This window comes from Nycticebus coucang, chromosome 5, assembly GCF_027406575.1.
Source record: "Nycticebus coucang isolate mNycCou1 chromosome 5, mNycCou1.pri, whole genome shotgun sequence".
Lineage (NCBI taxonomy): Eukaryota > Metazoa > Chordata > Mammalia > Primates > Lorisidae > Nycticebus > Nycticebus coucang.
In genome coordinates, this window is record NC_069784.1 from 62,294,470 (window position 1) to 62,310,550 (window position 16,081).

A 16,081-nucleotide genomic window follows, 5' to 3' on the forward strand; every position below is an offset into this window, starting at 1 on the left:
TTTGATTTTTGACAAGCCAATTAAAAACATTCAGTGGAGAAAAGATTCCCTATTTAACAAATGGTGCTTGGTGAACTGGCTGGCAACCTGCAGAAGACTGAAATTGGACTCACACCTTTCACCATTAACTAAGATAGACTCTCACTGGATTAAAGATTTAAACTTAAAACATGAAACTATAAAAATACTAGAGGAGAATGCAGGGAAAACCCTTGAAGAAATTGGTCTGGGTGAGTATTTCATGAGGAGAACCCCCCGGGCAATTGAAGCAGCTTCAAAAATACACTACTGGGACTTGATCAAACTAAAAAGCTTCTGCACAGCTAAGAACACAGTAAGCAGAGCAAGCAGACAGCCCTCAGAATGGGAAAAGATATTTGCAGGGTATAACTCTGACAAAGGTTTAATAACCAGAATCCACAGAGAACTCAAACGCATCAGCAAGAAAAAAACAAGGGATCCCATCGCAGGCTGGGAAATGGATTTGAAGAGAAACTTCTCTGAAGAAGACAGGCGGGTGGCCTTCAGACATATGAAAAAATGCTCATCATCTTTAATCATCAGAGAAATGCAAATCAAAACTACTTTGAGATATCATCTAACTCCAATGAGACTAGCCTATATCACAAAATCTCAAGACCAGAGATGTTGGCGTGGATGCGGAGAACAGGGAACACTTCTGCATTGCTGGTGGGAATGCAAATTAATACATTCCTTTTGTAAAGAGATATGGAGAACACTTAGAGATCTAAAAATAGATCTGCCATTCAATCCTGTAATCCCTCTGCTGGGCATATACCCAGAAGACCAAAAATCACACCATAACAAAGATATTTGTACCGGAATGTTTATTGCAGCCCAATTCATAATTGTTAAGTCATGGAAAAAGCCCAAGTGCCCATCGATCCACGAATGGATTAATAAATTGTGGTATATGTACACCGTGGAATACTATGCAGCCTTAAAGAAAGATGGAGACTTTACCTCTTTCATGTTTACATGGATGGAGCTGGAACATATTCTTCTTAGTAAAGTATCCCAAGAATGGAAGAAAAAGTACCCAATGTACACAGCCCTACTATGAAACTAATTTGGGACTCTCACATGAAAGTTATAACCCAGCTGCAACTTAACAATAGGGGGAAGTGGAAGGGGGGGTGGGTAGAGGGAGGGGAATCGGTGGGATCACACCTGTGGTGCATCTTACAGGGGTATTTGCGAAACTTGGTAAATGTAGAATCTAAATGTTTTGGCACTGTAACTGAGATAACGCCAGAAAGGCTATGTTAACCACTGTGATAAAAATGTGTCAAATGGTTTATTAAGCGAGTGTATGATGCCCCATGATCATATCAATGTATACAGTTATGATTTAATAAAAAAAAAAATTTACAACTCACATGAAATGGAAAAATTCCATGGAAAACACAAACTACCAAAACTCACTCTGGAAGAAACTTAATAGCTTCATATATGTACATACATATATATTATATATACATACACACACATATATACCTATATGTATATGTCACACATACATATGCATATATTTATGCTGTATATATGTATATAATATACATATATAATATACTATTTTATACATATGTGTATATATTATATATAATTATATGTTTTTCATGTCATCATATATATACATATATAGCATATCATAATATACACATATATATGATGCATATACTTGTGTATATGTATATATGATGACATTAAATTTGTGGTCAAAAATCTTTCCACAGGAAAATCTGGGACAATAATTCAGAGGTGAATTTTACCAAACATTTAAAGAAGCAGTAATGCCAATTTACACAGCATTTTAAAAAAAAATTAAAAAAGAAAGAATATCCCCCAACCAATTCTATGATACTGGAGGTAATAGCAAAATTAACAAAGAAAATACAAGGAAAAAAACTATGAAAAATGTTCTTAGTTTGTGAAAACTAATAAATTTGGTTAGGTATAGAAATTCTATTCTATTTATTTATTTATTTTTTTATTAAATCATAGCTGTGTACATTAGTATGATCATGGGGCACCATACACTTGGTTCATAGATCGTTTGACCCATTTTCATCACACTAGTTAACATAGCTTTCGTGGCATTTTCTTAGTTATTTTGCTAAGACCTTTACATTCCGCATTTACTAGGATTCACATATACTCTCGTAAGATGCACTGCAGGTGTAATCCCATTAATCCCTCGCCGTCCACCTACCTCCCCCCTCCCTTCCCTCCCTTTCCCCCTTCTCCCTATTCTTAGGTTGTAACTGGGTTATAGCTTTCATGTGAAGGTCCTACATTAGTTTCATAATAAGGGTGAGTACATTGGGTACTTTTTCTTCCATTCTTGAGACACCTTACTAAGAAGAATATGTTCCAGCTCCATCCATGTAAACATGAAAGAGGTAAAGTCTCCATCTTTTGTTAAGGCTGCATAATATTCCATGGTGTGCATATACCACAATTTATTAATCCATTCGTGGATCGATGGGCACTTGGGCTGTTTCCATGACTTAGCAATTATGAATAGAGCTGCAATAAATATTCTGATACAAATATCTTTGTTATGATGTGATTTTTGGTCTTCTGGGTATATGCCCAGTAGAGGGATTATAGGATTGAATGGCAGATCTATTTTTAGATCTCTATGTGTTCTCCATATCTCTTTCCAAAAGGAATGTATTAATTTCCATTCCCACCAGAAGTGCAAAAGTGTTCCCTTTTCTCCGCATCCACGCCAACATCTCTAGTCTTGGGATTTTGTGATGTAGGCTAGTCTCACTGGAGTTAGATGATATCTCAAAGTAGTTTTGATTTGTATTTCTCTGATGATTAAAGATGATGAACATTTTTTCATATGTCTGAAGGCCGTGCGCCTGTCTTCTTCAGAGAAGTTTCTCTTCAAGTCCCTTGCCCAGCCTGCGATATGATCCCTTGTTCTTTTCTTGCTAATGCGTTTGAGTTCTCTGTGGATTCTGGTTATTAAACCTTTCTCGGAGACAACCTGAAAATATATTCTCCCATTCTGAGGCCTGTTTGCTTGCTTTACTTACTGTGTTCTTGGCTGTGCAGAAGCTTATTAGTTTTATTAAGTCCCAATAGTGTATTTTTGAAGCAGCTTCAATTGCCCAGGGGGTCCTTCCCATAAAAAACTCGCACAACCCAATTTCTTCAAGGGTTTTCCCTGCACTCTCTTCTAGTATTTTTATAGTTTCATGTCTTAGGTTTAAATCCTTAATCCAGTGAGTCTATCTTGGTTCATGGTGATAGGTGTGGGTCCAGTTTCAGTCTTCTACAGGTTGCCAGCCAGTTTACCCAGCACGATTTGTTAAATAGGGAATCTTTTCCCCATTGAATGTTTTTAATTGGCTTGTCAAAGATTAAATAACGGTAATTAGCTGGATTCATCTCTTCATTCTCTATTCTGTTCCAAATATCTACTTCTCTGTTTTTGTGCCAGTACCATGCTGTTTTGATCACTATCGATTTGTAGTATAGTCTGAGGTCTGGTAGCGTGATTCCTCCTGCTTTGTTTTTATTTTTGAGTAATGTCTTGGCTATTCGAGGTTTTTTCTGATTCCACATAAAACGAAGTACTGTTTTTTCAAGATCTTTAAAGAATGACAGTGGAGCTTTAATGGGGATTGCGTTGAAATTATATATTGCTTTGGGTATTATGGACATTTTAACAATGTTGATTCTTCCCAACCAAGAGCATGGTATATTTTTCCATTTGTTAACATTCTCAGCTATCTCTTTTCTTAGAGTTTCATAGTTCTCTTTATATAGATCTTTCACGTCCTTTGTTAGATACACTCCCAAGTATTTCATCTTCTTTGGAACTACTGTGAATGGGATAGAGTCCTTAATTGTTTTTTCAACTTGACTATTGTTGGTATATATAAAGGCTACCGATTTATGAATGTTGATTTTGTAACCTGAGATGCTGCTGTATTCCTTGATCACTTCTAAGAGTTTTGTAATAGAGTCACTATTTATTTTCCAGATATACAATCATATCATCTGTGAGAGCAAAAGTTTGATCTCTTCTGACCCTATGTGGATACCCTGGATCGCATTTTCTTCCCTAATTGCAGTGGCTAAAACTTCCATTACAATGTTAAAGAGCAAAGGAGACAATGGGCAGCCTTGTCTGGTTCCTGATCTGAGTGGAAATGATTCCAATTTAACTCCATTCAATATGATATTGGCTGTGGGTTTGCTGTAGATGGTCTCTATCAGTTTAAGAAATGTCCCTTCTATATCAATTTTCTTAAGTGTTCTGATCATGAAGGGATGTCGGATGTTATCAAACGCTTTTTCTGCATCGATTGAGAGAATCATATGGTCTTTGTTTTTTAATTTGTTTATGTGCTGAATGACATTTATAGATTTATGTATATTCAACCAGCCTTGAGACCCTGGGATAAAACCGACTTGGTCATGGTGTATGATTTGTTTGATATGTTGCTGGATTCTGTTTGTCAGAATCTTGTTGAATATTTTTGCATCTATATTCATTAGTGATACTGGTCTATAATTTTCTTTTCTTGTTGGGTCTTTTCCTGGTTTGGGGATCAGGGTGATGTTTGCTTCATAGAACGTGTTGGGTAGTCTTCCTTCTTTTTCTAAATTTTGGAACAGGTTGAGTAATATAAGTACTATTTCCTCTTTAAAGGTTTGGTAGAATTCTGACGTAAAACCATCTGGTCCCAGGCTTTTCTTTTTGAGTAGGTTTTGTATAGTTGATGTTATTTCCGAACTTGATGTGGGCCTGTTCAACATTTCCACTTGATTTTGGTTAAGTCTTGGAAGGTGACGTGCTTTCAAGTAACGGTCAATTTCCTTCAGATTTTCGTATTTCTGAGAGTAAAGTTTCTTGTAATATTCATTAAGGATTTTTTTGGATTTCTGATGAGTCTGTTGTTATTTTGTCTTTGTTATTTCTGATTGATGAGATTAGAGATTTTATTCTTTTTTTCCTGATTAGGTTGGCCAAAGATTTATCTATTTTGTTGACCTTTTCAAAAAACCAGCTTTTTGATTTATTGATCTGTTGTATTATTCTTTTGTTTTCAATTTCATTTAGCTCTGCTCTGATTTTCGTTATTTCTTTTCTTCTACTGGATTTGGAGTTGGAGTGTTCTTCCATTTCCAGTCTCTTGAGATGTCACATTAAGTTGCTTACTTACTCTCTTTCTGTTCTCCTGAGGAGGGCTTGCAGTGCTATAAATTTCCCTCTTAGAACTGCCTTTGCAGTGTCCCAGAGGTTCTGATAGTTCATGTCTTCATTGTCATTTTATTCCAAAAATTTGGCAATTTCCTTCTTGATCTCATCTCTGACCCAGCTATCATTCAGCATAAGGTTATTTAACTTCTATGTTTTTGTATGAGTATGCAGATTCCTCTTGTTACTCATCTCAAGTTTTATTTAATGATGGTCCGAGAAGATGCATGGAATAATTTCTATTCCTTTAAATTTACTGAGGTTAGCCTTGTGAGCTAAGATGTGATCGATTTTGGAGTAAGTTCTGTGGGCTGATGAGAAGTATGTGTATTCAGTTTTGTTGGGATAAAATGTTCTGTAGATGTCTGCTAAATCTAAATGCTGGATGGTTAGATTTAAATTTAGAATTTCTTTACTCTGCTTTTTGTTGGAGGATCGATCCATCACTGCCAAAGAAGTGTTAAAATCTCCGACTATTATGGAGTTGGAGGAAATCAAGTTGCTCATGTCTGTTAGAGTTTCTCTTATAAATTGAGGTGCATTCTGATTGGGTACATAGATATTCATAATTGAAATCTCATCATATTGAGTCTTACCCTTAACTAATATGAAGTGACCATTTTTGTCCTTCCTTACTTTTGTTGGTTTAAAGCCTATTGTATCCGCAAATAAAATTGCAACTCCTGCTTTTTTCTGGTTACCATTTGACTGAAATATGGATGACCATCCTTTTACCCTGAGTCTGTATTTGTCTTTTAAGTTAAGATGTGACTCTTGTATGTAACAAATGTCTGGCCTGAGTTTTTGTATCCAGTCAGCTAACCTATGTCTCTTTAGAGTGCAGTTCAAGCCATTTACGCTAATGGAGAGTATTGATAAGTTTGGTGAAATTTTGGGTATTGAGTTTTTCTAAAATCCAGTGGGCATTTTTAATCCTTTTGCCATTGTGGAAGTTGGAGTTTGATCAGAAGTTTCTGAGTGAGTTTACTTTTGTAGTAGAGGATTGGGTTGGTTATTATGGAGGATAGGTCTGAGAATATCCTGAAGAGCTGGTTTGGTTATGGCAAATTTCTATAGCATATGAATGTCATTAAAGTATTTAATTTCTCCATCATAAATGAAACTCCATTTAGCTGCATACAAGATCTGGGGTTGAAAGTTATTTTGCTTGAGGAGATTAAAGGTTGATGACCACCCTCTTCTGGCTTGAAAATTTTCAGCAGAGAGATCTGCAATCATTCTAATGTTCTTCTCTTTGAAGGTAATAGTTTTCTTTCACCTGGTCGCTTTGAGAATTTTCTCCTTAGTATTAACTTTAGGGAAGTTAATTATGATATGCCTGGGGGATGTCCTATTGGGGTTGAGTCATGCTGGGGTTCTGAAGCTATTTGCTATCTGAATTTCAGGTTTTCTAGGCATGTCCGGAAAATTCTCTTTCATAATTTCATGCAGAAGGCCCTTGTGCCCAGTGAGGCCACTTCATCTGTTTCAGGAATTCCTATGAGTCGGATATTTGCCTTCTGCGAGTTATTCCAGAGCTCTGTGAGAGAATGATCCATTTTTGCTCTCCATTTCTCTTCCTCTTTGAGAGTTTGGGAGCATTCAGAGGCTTTATCTTCAATGTCGGAGATCCTTTCTTCTGCTTGGTCCATTCTGTTGCTAAGGGATTCTACTGTATTTTTCATATCTTTGAGGGCTGCAAATTCTTGCTTCAGTGTGTCTAAGTCTTTGGTGGTTTTGTCTTTAAATTCGTTAAATTCTTGAGACAGCTTTTGAATTTCTCCACGAATTCCTAGTTCCATTTTGTTAATCTTGTTTGCCATCCAAATTCTGAATTCAATTTCTGACATCTCAGCCAGTTGTTTGTGAATGGGATCTTCAATTACATCTGCCGTATCTTTCCTTGGGGGGGTTGATCTATTCTGGTTATTCACGTTACTAGAATTTTTAGCTGATTCTGCCCCATGATTGTTTTACTCCCTTTGATTTCTCCCCTGGTGTTTTGTCGAGGACCCATACAGTGCTGTGGCCTGAGAAACTGGGCGGTGTTTTGTGTAGAGTGGCTAAGTGTTTCTGTCTGTTTTCAGCTGGTTTCTGTTTGACCCTAGTGAAACAGTTACTTTGGGTTGAAGTCTGAGCTGTGGAGAAATACCAGAAATTAAGTCACCCCACCCACCACAGGCAACAAATAGAAAAGGAAAATCAAACCTTCCTACAACCACACACCCAGGGCACCACCTGGATAGTCCCCAGGTGAGTGGCTCAGTTCCAAATGTCCAAATCAATTGTCTCAGTCAGCAGCTGCCTCAGGTGGGAGAGTTCAAGAGGTCCCTGGGAAGTGGATCACAGGGGTCTGGTGACTGCTCTAATATGGCTTGCTCCAGTGCTGCATGGAGTCAGGAAGAGCCACCCATTAAATAGATCAGTCTGGGAAGATTGATGCCTCCTTCCCCACCTTGTAGCTCTGTCACACCCAGTCGCTGCTAGCCCCACAGGGCTGTGACCCAGTCAGTTATGTTCAGTAAGCAGATACTCCAGGGGTTTGTACCTGCCTTAGTCACAGGGTAGTCTGTGTCTGCTCATCTAGGCTGCTACTCTCTGTCTTTATCCAGCAGGGGCTGGTGTGTCCTGTCAACCTGGGCACTTGATGGAGGCTGGAGGTGTTCACTCAGTTCCAGCCCCACCCTTAGTTTATGTTACTGGGTGAACAGAACAACCCTGTGGGAGTTTGTTTCTGATCCTGCTAGATTCTTCTGCAGAGGAGAGGCTAATTTGAGTTCCCAGAACCTGTGCCTCAGGCCCTGTCTTTAGTCCTGTGGGTTTGTATTCGCAGCATGATCAATTGTTGGCTGTAGCCTCTTGGCCTCCTTTGTCTATATACTGGTGATCCCCTGAGGGCCAGGTGTGTCTTAGGCTCAGTAAAGTGGTCCTCTGGATCAGCCCCACCCTGGGAGTTTCATGGCTCTGAGGGTGTGTTTTCTAGTCCCCGTGTTCCACCCAGGTCAGTGCCGCCTCAGGCAAACCCTTTACTCACGGGGCCTGTGTTTCAGTCCCAGGTCTGTTCCATGGTGGTTGCCATCTGAGAACATGCTTGGCCTCATCTGGTTGCCCAGGAAGACAGGAGGAGAGGCTATGGGATATCTGGGGGTGGGCCTTGTTATTGCTGAAGATGGCTGTTGCTCTGCACCTTGGAGTACCACCGCTCCAGTGTAATTCCCTCTTAGCCGACCATCATCTTCTCACTCCTTTGCTACAGAGTCAGCACTGGCCAGGTGCAGTCCAGGTCCTGTCTGCACCTCTCAAGAGTTCACCCAAGAATCTGGACTCCTGGGGGGCAAGTCTCCAGATCACAGAGTGAGAGTGGAGGGGAGTGTTAGGAGCTCAAAGTCGCAGGTCGTAACACCAAGCTCATTGAGACCAAATGAACAAATAAACAGATACAAAGGTTACCAGGCACACGGGCCCATAGATACAGAGACAGACGGAAACACACAGACATACAGGTAGCAGCCACAACAACAGCAATATACGAACAACTGCAATAAAAATAGTGATAATTGTAAAATAATTGAAAGAAAGGAAAAAAAGAGAGAAAAAAGTGGTGTTAGTAGGGTTGTTAAATGAAAAGAAAGAAGAAATTAAAATTAGAAGACATAGAAATAAAAAATATATCTGTATAAAAAGTAATAATAAAAAATTATCAAAATCTCCTCTAAGAAAATGGTGAGGAAAAGAGAAAAACAAAACAAACAAGCAAAAAAAAATACGAAAGCCAAAAAAAAAAACAAAACATAACAAAAAAAAGGCACCAACTACAAAAATATTCTTGTGTGTAGAAATATACCTATATATATCTATATGTTTGCTGTAGGGAACAACTTTCATAGGTATATATTCATACTGCAATATACTTTCTGGACACCAGGTGGCACTGTGAGTGGTTCCGAGACTTATACCTGATTTACAGGTTATATTGTTACCATGGTAACCACCTTCTGTGGCCGAGCACCATTTTGGAATTTCTGTAAAAGTTTGTCGCCTAAGAATTGTGTAACCTCAGCTGTTATTTTCCAGACAGCACTTGCGACCGTCCTTCCCACTCAGTGCAGATGTCCACGCTTCTTAAGTCTTTCCACTCTGTTCCCAGGTTCTCCTGCAAACTGGCGACTGCAATCAGCTGTAGGGGGAGTGTTGCTGAGTTGGCCCCGTCCTTGGCTGGCTTGCGGTTTTATCTGCTGTAGCTGGCTCCCAGGGCTGAAGCCAAGTTTGGGACTTTAGCAGGTAAAGCTGGGTCCGCAGCTTCAGTAGTTTCACGGCTTTAGCAGCTAAAGCTGGGTCCTCAGCTTCAAGCCTGTTCCCATGGTTGGAGCATTCGGGGGACTTATTCTGAGTTTTATGGTTCAGAGTTTCCCTTTTGGATCAGCGCATGCTAGTTCCCCGCACAGCCTGAACCGCCAGCCCCCTCCAACAACTGGGGGAAAGGTGCCTGCCCTTTTGGGTAGTTCAAAATGTCTGTTTCCCGGGCAGGATCCCTTCCCTTCAATTGTCCAACAGTTTGCCCAGCTCCCTGTGGTTTTGAGTGGCTCTCCTTTCGGATGCCTCCCTCCATTCAGGAATAATTATTTGTCAATTGGGTTTTGTCAGCATTTACAAGCTGCTGACCTCCGTAGGGGAGGGGCCTGCTGGCTGGCATGGACAAGCAGGGAAGAATCTCTACAACAGAGTCTGTGATTTTAAATTACCCCTCATATATAGCAATCTGCCAGTTCTCTGGGCGTCTCCAGCTGTCTGTCCACTCCAATAATCCACACACAGGGAAGGTCCAGACCCCCTTTCCTCTCACCTGATGGCTTGGGAGAGGTTGGGCTACACGTCCGTCCTGTCCGCCATCATGCTCCACCCTGGTATAGAAATTCTAAACAAAATACTATCTAGTTGAATGCATCAATACATAAAAGATATAAATATAAATATATAATTATATAAAAATATAATAACATAAATATATGATCATATATAAATACAATACATAAAACAATACATAAAATGCATCATGACTAAGGATTTCATCTCAGGAATGCAAGGTTAGTTGCACATTCAAAAATCAGTTAATATAGTTCATCATATTAACAAGCAAAACAATAGAAATAAATTTGACATTTATCATACCGAATAAAATTTTTTTCCAGGAAACAATTTTATAAACATAATTTCCTCAACCTGATAAAGAACAATTATGAAATACCTGAAGATAATATTCTTAATGAGAAAAAACTGAATGCTTTCCCACTAGGATCAGGAAAAAGATAAGGAAGTCTGCCTGCAACACTTCTATTTTATCTTAGCATATGGGTTGTAGCTATTGCAGTAAGGCAAGAAAAATAAATGAGGTGCATCTAGATTGAAGCAGAAGTAAAAGCATCTTCATTAACAGATCACATGATTATCTATGTAGACAATTCAAAGCAATATACAAAAAGGTCTACCAGAATTAATAAGTGAGTTTAGCAAAGTTGCAGGACACAAGATCAATGTATGAAATTTCATTTTTATATACTAGCAATGAATAATCAGTTGTTAAAGCAATAACATTAACAAAACCATTATATATAAAATATTTAGGGATAATTCTGAAAAAAGATATAAAACATTTGTATGCTAAAAGCTACAAAACATTGCTGAGGAATTGTAACAATTAAACATTAAAGGTATTCATCTTGTTTATGAGTTTGATACTCTTAAATAAGTCTATTCTTCCTAAATTAACCTACGAATTCAATGCAAGCCCAATCAAAATCCCAGGAGACTTGTCAGAACAAACTCTAAAGCTCATGTGGAAATTCAAAGACTTACAATACCCAAAATAATTTTGAAATAGAGCAAAAATGGAGGTCTAAACCACCTGTTTCAAACTTATAATAAAGCTACCATAATCAAAACAGAATGTAAAGGAGTAAAAATAGACAAGTAGATTAATGGTATGGGACAGAGACCTGAATAGACTCACACAGTTGACTTGTGACAATGATGCAAAGGCATTCAGTAGAGAAATTCTTTCCAGAAAATGAGGATGAGACAATTTCACATCCATATTTAAGAAATAAATTTCAACTTACATCCCTGCCCATGTATAAAAATTAAGTAAAATAGACCACAAGCCTAAATATAGATCCTAAAATTTCTAGAAGGAAATGTGTGAGAAAATCTTCACAATGTCGCAAAAATTTCTTAGATAAGACATCAAACCAGACAGAACTATAAAGGAAGAAATAGATAAAGTGGACTAAATTTAAACATAAAACTTTTGTTCTTGACAGTTAAAAGAATGAGAAATCAAGCTACAGGTGGGAAGATAATAGTTGCAAAATATATATTTGATAAAATGAATACATAGAGAACTCACACAAGTTAATATTAAGAAATTAATTCAATAAGAAAAATGAGCAACTTCACAAAAGATTCACGTATCCAAGTGGCCAAGAAGCATACAAAAATCCCCAACATCATTAGGCTTTAGAGAAACGCAAATTTAATCCACACTGAGATGTTTCTATATGCCATTCTGCTTATAAGAATAGATAAAATGTAAAAGCCTGACTATACCAAGTTTTGGTATGGATTTGGAAGAATAAGAACTCTTATGTAGGGCTGGTGGTAAAGTAAATTCACAACACCACTTTGAAAACTGACAGTTGCTTAAGAAACTAAGCATACATCTACCCTATGATTCAGTCATTTCAGGCTTAGCTATTTGCCCAACAGAAAAAGAACATAATATGGGCTCAGCACCTGTAGCTCAGCAGCTAGGGAGCCAGCCACATACACTGAAGCTGGCGGGTTTGAGCCCAGCCCAGGCCTGCCAAACAACAATGACAACTATGTCCAAAAAATAGCTGTGTGTTGTGGCAGGCGCCTGTAGCCCCAGCTACTTGGGAGGCTGAGGCAAGAGAATAGCTTAAGCCCAAGAGTTTGAGGTTGCTGTGAGCTGTGACGCCACGACACTCTACCAAGGGTGACATAGTGAGACTCAGTCTCAAAAACAAAGAAAACAAGAACAAAAACAAAAAATGAAAAAGAACATATGTCCACACAAAGTCTTGTGCAGAAATGTTATTTATTATAGCCCCAAGGTGGTAACATTTTCCAAATGTCCAATGACAAGTGAGTGAAAAAACAAACTGTGATATCCATACAGTGAAACACCATCCAACAATATAAATAGATAAACTATTAACACACACACGACAACGTAAAAGAATATCAAAATAATTTTTGTGAATGAAGCCAGATATAAAAGAATATATACTATATTCTTCCTTTTATATAAAACTCTACAATAATACAAATCAATCTGTTAGTGACAGAAAGCAGATCAGTGGTTGCCTAGAGAAAAGGATGGAGGCATAAGGAGGAGGGGAACTTTGATATGATAAATGTGTTCACTATATTAATTGTGGTGTATGCTTTAGATATGTGTAATTCATTGTGTGACATCTTGTCTCAATAATTCTGCTTAAAAATCTCATTTTGGGACAAAATCTTTACTTACATCTCAAAGTACCTAGAGAATTTTTAAGGTGTGTAGCTTGAGGCTGGGGATGTGCAGATCTTGTATCTTCACCTGCTTCTGAAGCACACTTCATTCAAATTCTTTCAATATTCTTTGGTGTTGTCATGTGTGTGCTCATAGTTCACCTCTTCAGATTGTTGGGACAGCATTCCATTGTGTGGACAGAACATCTGCCTGTTGCTATTAGCCTGTTGACAATGAAATGGAAACCCTAAGATATTGTAGGTGCTCTTGATGTTCAGGGGTTCCATGCAAGATTCTTAAAGACTCAACAGACACCCAGTTCTATGATTCACCTTGATGGACATGTGGGAAAGTGTAATAGCTCTGGTATAAATGGGTTTGGATATAGCAAAAGTTAGGAGACTTGCATAGACATTGTGAATGAATACCCTGGAGCCAAGGAAGCCATCACACCGCATGGGGTGGCCTTTGGTGCCAGGCAGGAGAGTTAGAGGAAGAAACTTGCAACTATGGGGGAACTTTTGAGTTCCAAAATTAGGACTTGTTGCCAAGGAGTCCATATTTACAGAAGGGAGAGGGGCTCATCTATTTGGGGAATTAAATGAACAAAATAAGAAAGCAGTGAAATTGGGTCTGAAGGGGTGTGGGTAGAGCAATATTGAATTGGGATTGTGGGACAAACCTTGTCTCTCAGCATTCAATGTAAATGAGAATACTTGTTCTTATCCTGAATCAGAAATAAAAGAACCAAAAAATAGGATCACAAAAATTGTGAGGGAACCTCACTGATCTAGGTAAATTCTAAAATTCTGTTTTATGTATTAATCTGGGCAGGTGGAGCTGTGCACTTATAACCTGAATAACCTCGGATAGGACACTTTATTTGATCTTAGAAAATATGATTTACACAGCTCTGCAAATAGAATTTGAGAGTACTATATGCCTTCTGTCAAGACTTGTTTGCAATGTGATACTTATTCCAGCCACAAAATGCTAAAAACATTTCACTAGAATATTATTTGATTTTTCAATAGCTGTCTCAATTCGTACTATTAAAATAGAATACCTTTTGCTTATCACACTTCCCATAACAACCATGGATTTTAGTTGCCATAAGAAGGCCTTTAGAAAGGTAAGCTAGGGGCATTAGATGAGAAAATAAAGGGTTAGGAGAGGCTGTAGTAAAATAAACAAGCTACTAGACACATCATGGATTGACAGAATGTCCTATGACCTTTAGAAAACATGATTACCATATTCAAAAACTCAAGAAGTTTCCCAAAGTTTGCACCACAAAACTCCCTCATTGGGCAGCATAGCTTTAAAGGATGGACAGAGAATGAGGCCTCAACAGGGTGCCAAACAAAGAACCAGGGCAGAAAGGCTGCTCCTTGGATCTTGCTCCAGAAGGAGAAAATTCTTCTCTCCTAAAGGTTGGAAACATCACAAAAGTGGTTTGAGAGCCTTCTCTGCGGGCGATTTTTGTGAAGAATGTTTTTTACCAATTCCAGCATATGAAAGCCAAGATCAATTTTATCTCCCAGAACTACCTTCCCCCCCTTTTATTGTCATATACACATACATCATGAATACATTTATGCATTTGTAGGGTACAATGTGTTGATTTTCTAATACAATTTGGAGTGTTTATATCAAACTAATCAATATAGCTTTCACCTCATTTACTTAATTATTGTGTTAAGACATTTATGTTCTATACTTGATAGATTTGACTTGTGCCCTTGCAATGTGCTCCATAGGTGTGGTCCTATCATTTACCCTCCCTCCACCCCACCCCTCCCTTCCCACTCCATTTCTCTCCTTCACCCTGGGCTATAGTTGTGATCTATCTTTCCATAAGAAAGTGTGAGTAAATATAAGTTGGTTTCATAGAAGTACTGAGTACACTGGATACTTTTTCTTCCATTCTTGAGATACTTTACTAAGAAGAATAAACTACTTTCATATACCCTACTGTAAAGTTTCTCACCTTACAGCAGTACTTGGCACATTACTTTCACTGGATACACATATGTAGTTTTCACAGTGTGACTGTGGCAGTGGTTTTCATCTATTTTTATAGTCATCTTAAGCTGCCTGCTGGATATTTCGCCTGACTTCTGTTGATACCTCCAACTTAACATGATCAAACAAAATGTCTACTGACTTTCCTAATTCCCTTTTATTGTCTCGCTTCCTCCTCCTGCCTATGCAGCTAGTCATTCCATTTTAATCCTACCCTTATAATTTCTCTCACATTCACTTTTTTCACTTTTTTTTTTTTTTTTTTTTTTTTTGCAGTTTTTGGCCAGGGCCGGGTTTGAACCCACCATCTCCGGGATATGAGGTCAGTATCCTACTCCCTTGAGCCACAGGCGCCGCCCTTCTTTTCACTTTTATGTTGATTCTTTTATTAAGGCTTGATTATCTTGTATTTATACTATCAAGGGGGGGAAATTTGGTCTTCCTTTTCAAAGCATGAAGTCCCCAAGGGTAGGCAGACTGTAGGCTGGATGGATGGAGAAATGGTTTTCCTTCATGTGGACGGAGCTCAGGCAGAGTGGGGTCAGACCAGGACGGGGGAGCTGTATCTGGTCAGAGCTGCGAATCAGGGACTGAGGTGGGAATTCTCACTCCCTATTATCTGTAGGTCAGAGTAGGGTCAGTACTTCTAGAGACACTGTGCCTGCTCTTCCAGATAAATATTCACCTTTTGCTTATTTGTAGCTTCAACAAGAGAGAGTATGTTTGTTGGAGACAGATATTACCCTTTTCCTTATAACGCATATGATCAACACAGTGCTTTATAGGTGGTTGTATTGTTGCTATTATGTATATTATTTTAATAGTCTTTATTTCAGAGTTTAATCTTTTAGTTCCACTTCAAGACCCATGGAGTTTTCTCTGGAGTTGTTTATTAGATCATTGGTGTTCCCTTAAGCTAACTTAGAGTTTATAAGAGCTTTTCTGTTCAGAAAGGATACTATTTTCAGGAAGAGATGGGTCCTAAGTTGTCTTTGAAATACTCAACCATTTGCCTGTGACAATATTATACATGTGTATCTTCTTTGTAAAAACTGTTTCAAAGCATAATTTGGATTTATTTTTCTCAGAATTCAAAAAATAAGTATTTTGAATCTTTCATTTGGTTTCTCAAGATCATCTCTAAATCCCCCATTTGAATCATCTTGTTAGATGCCATACTATTTTATGGTAATTTAATTTATATAAACATTCCTAGAGACTCCTCCCCAAATACCAATTCAAACTTTAATAGCAGTTCTTGTTTTTTCAAAACTAGA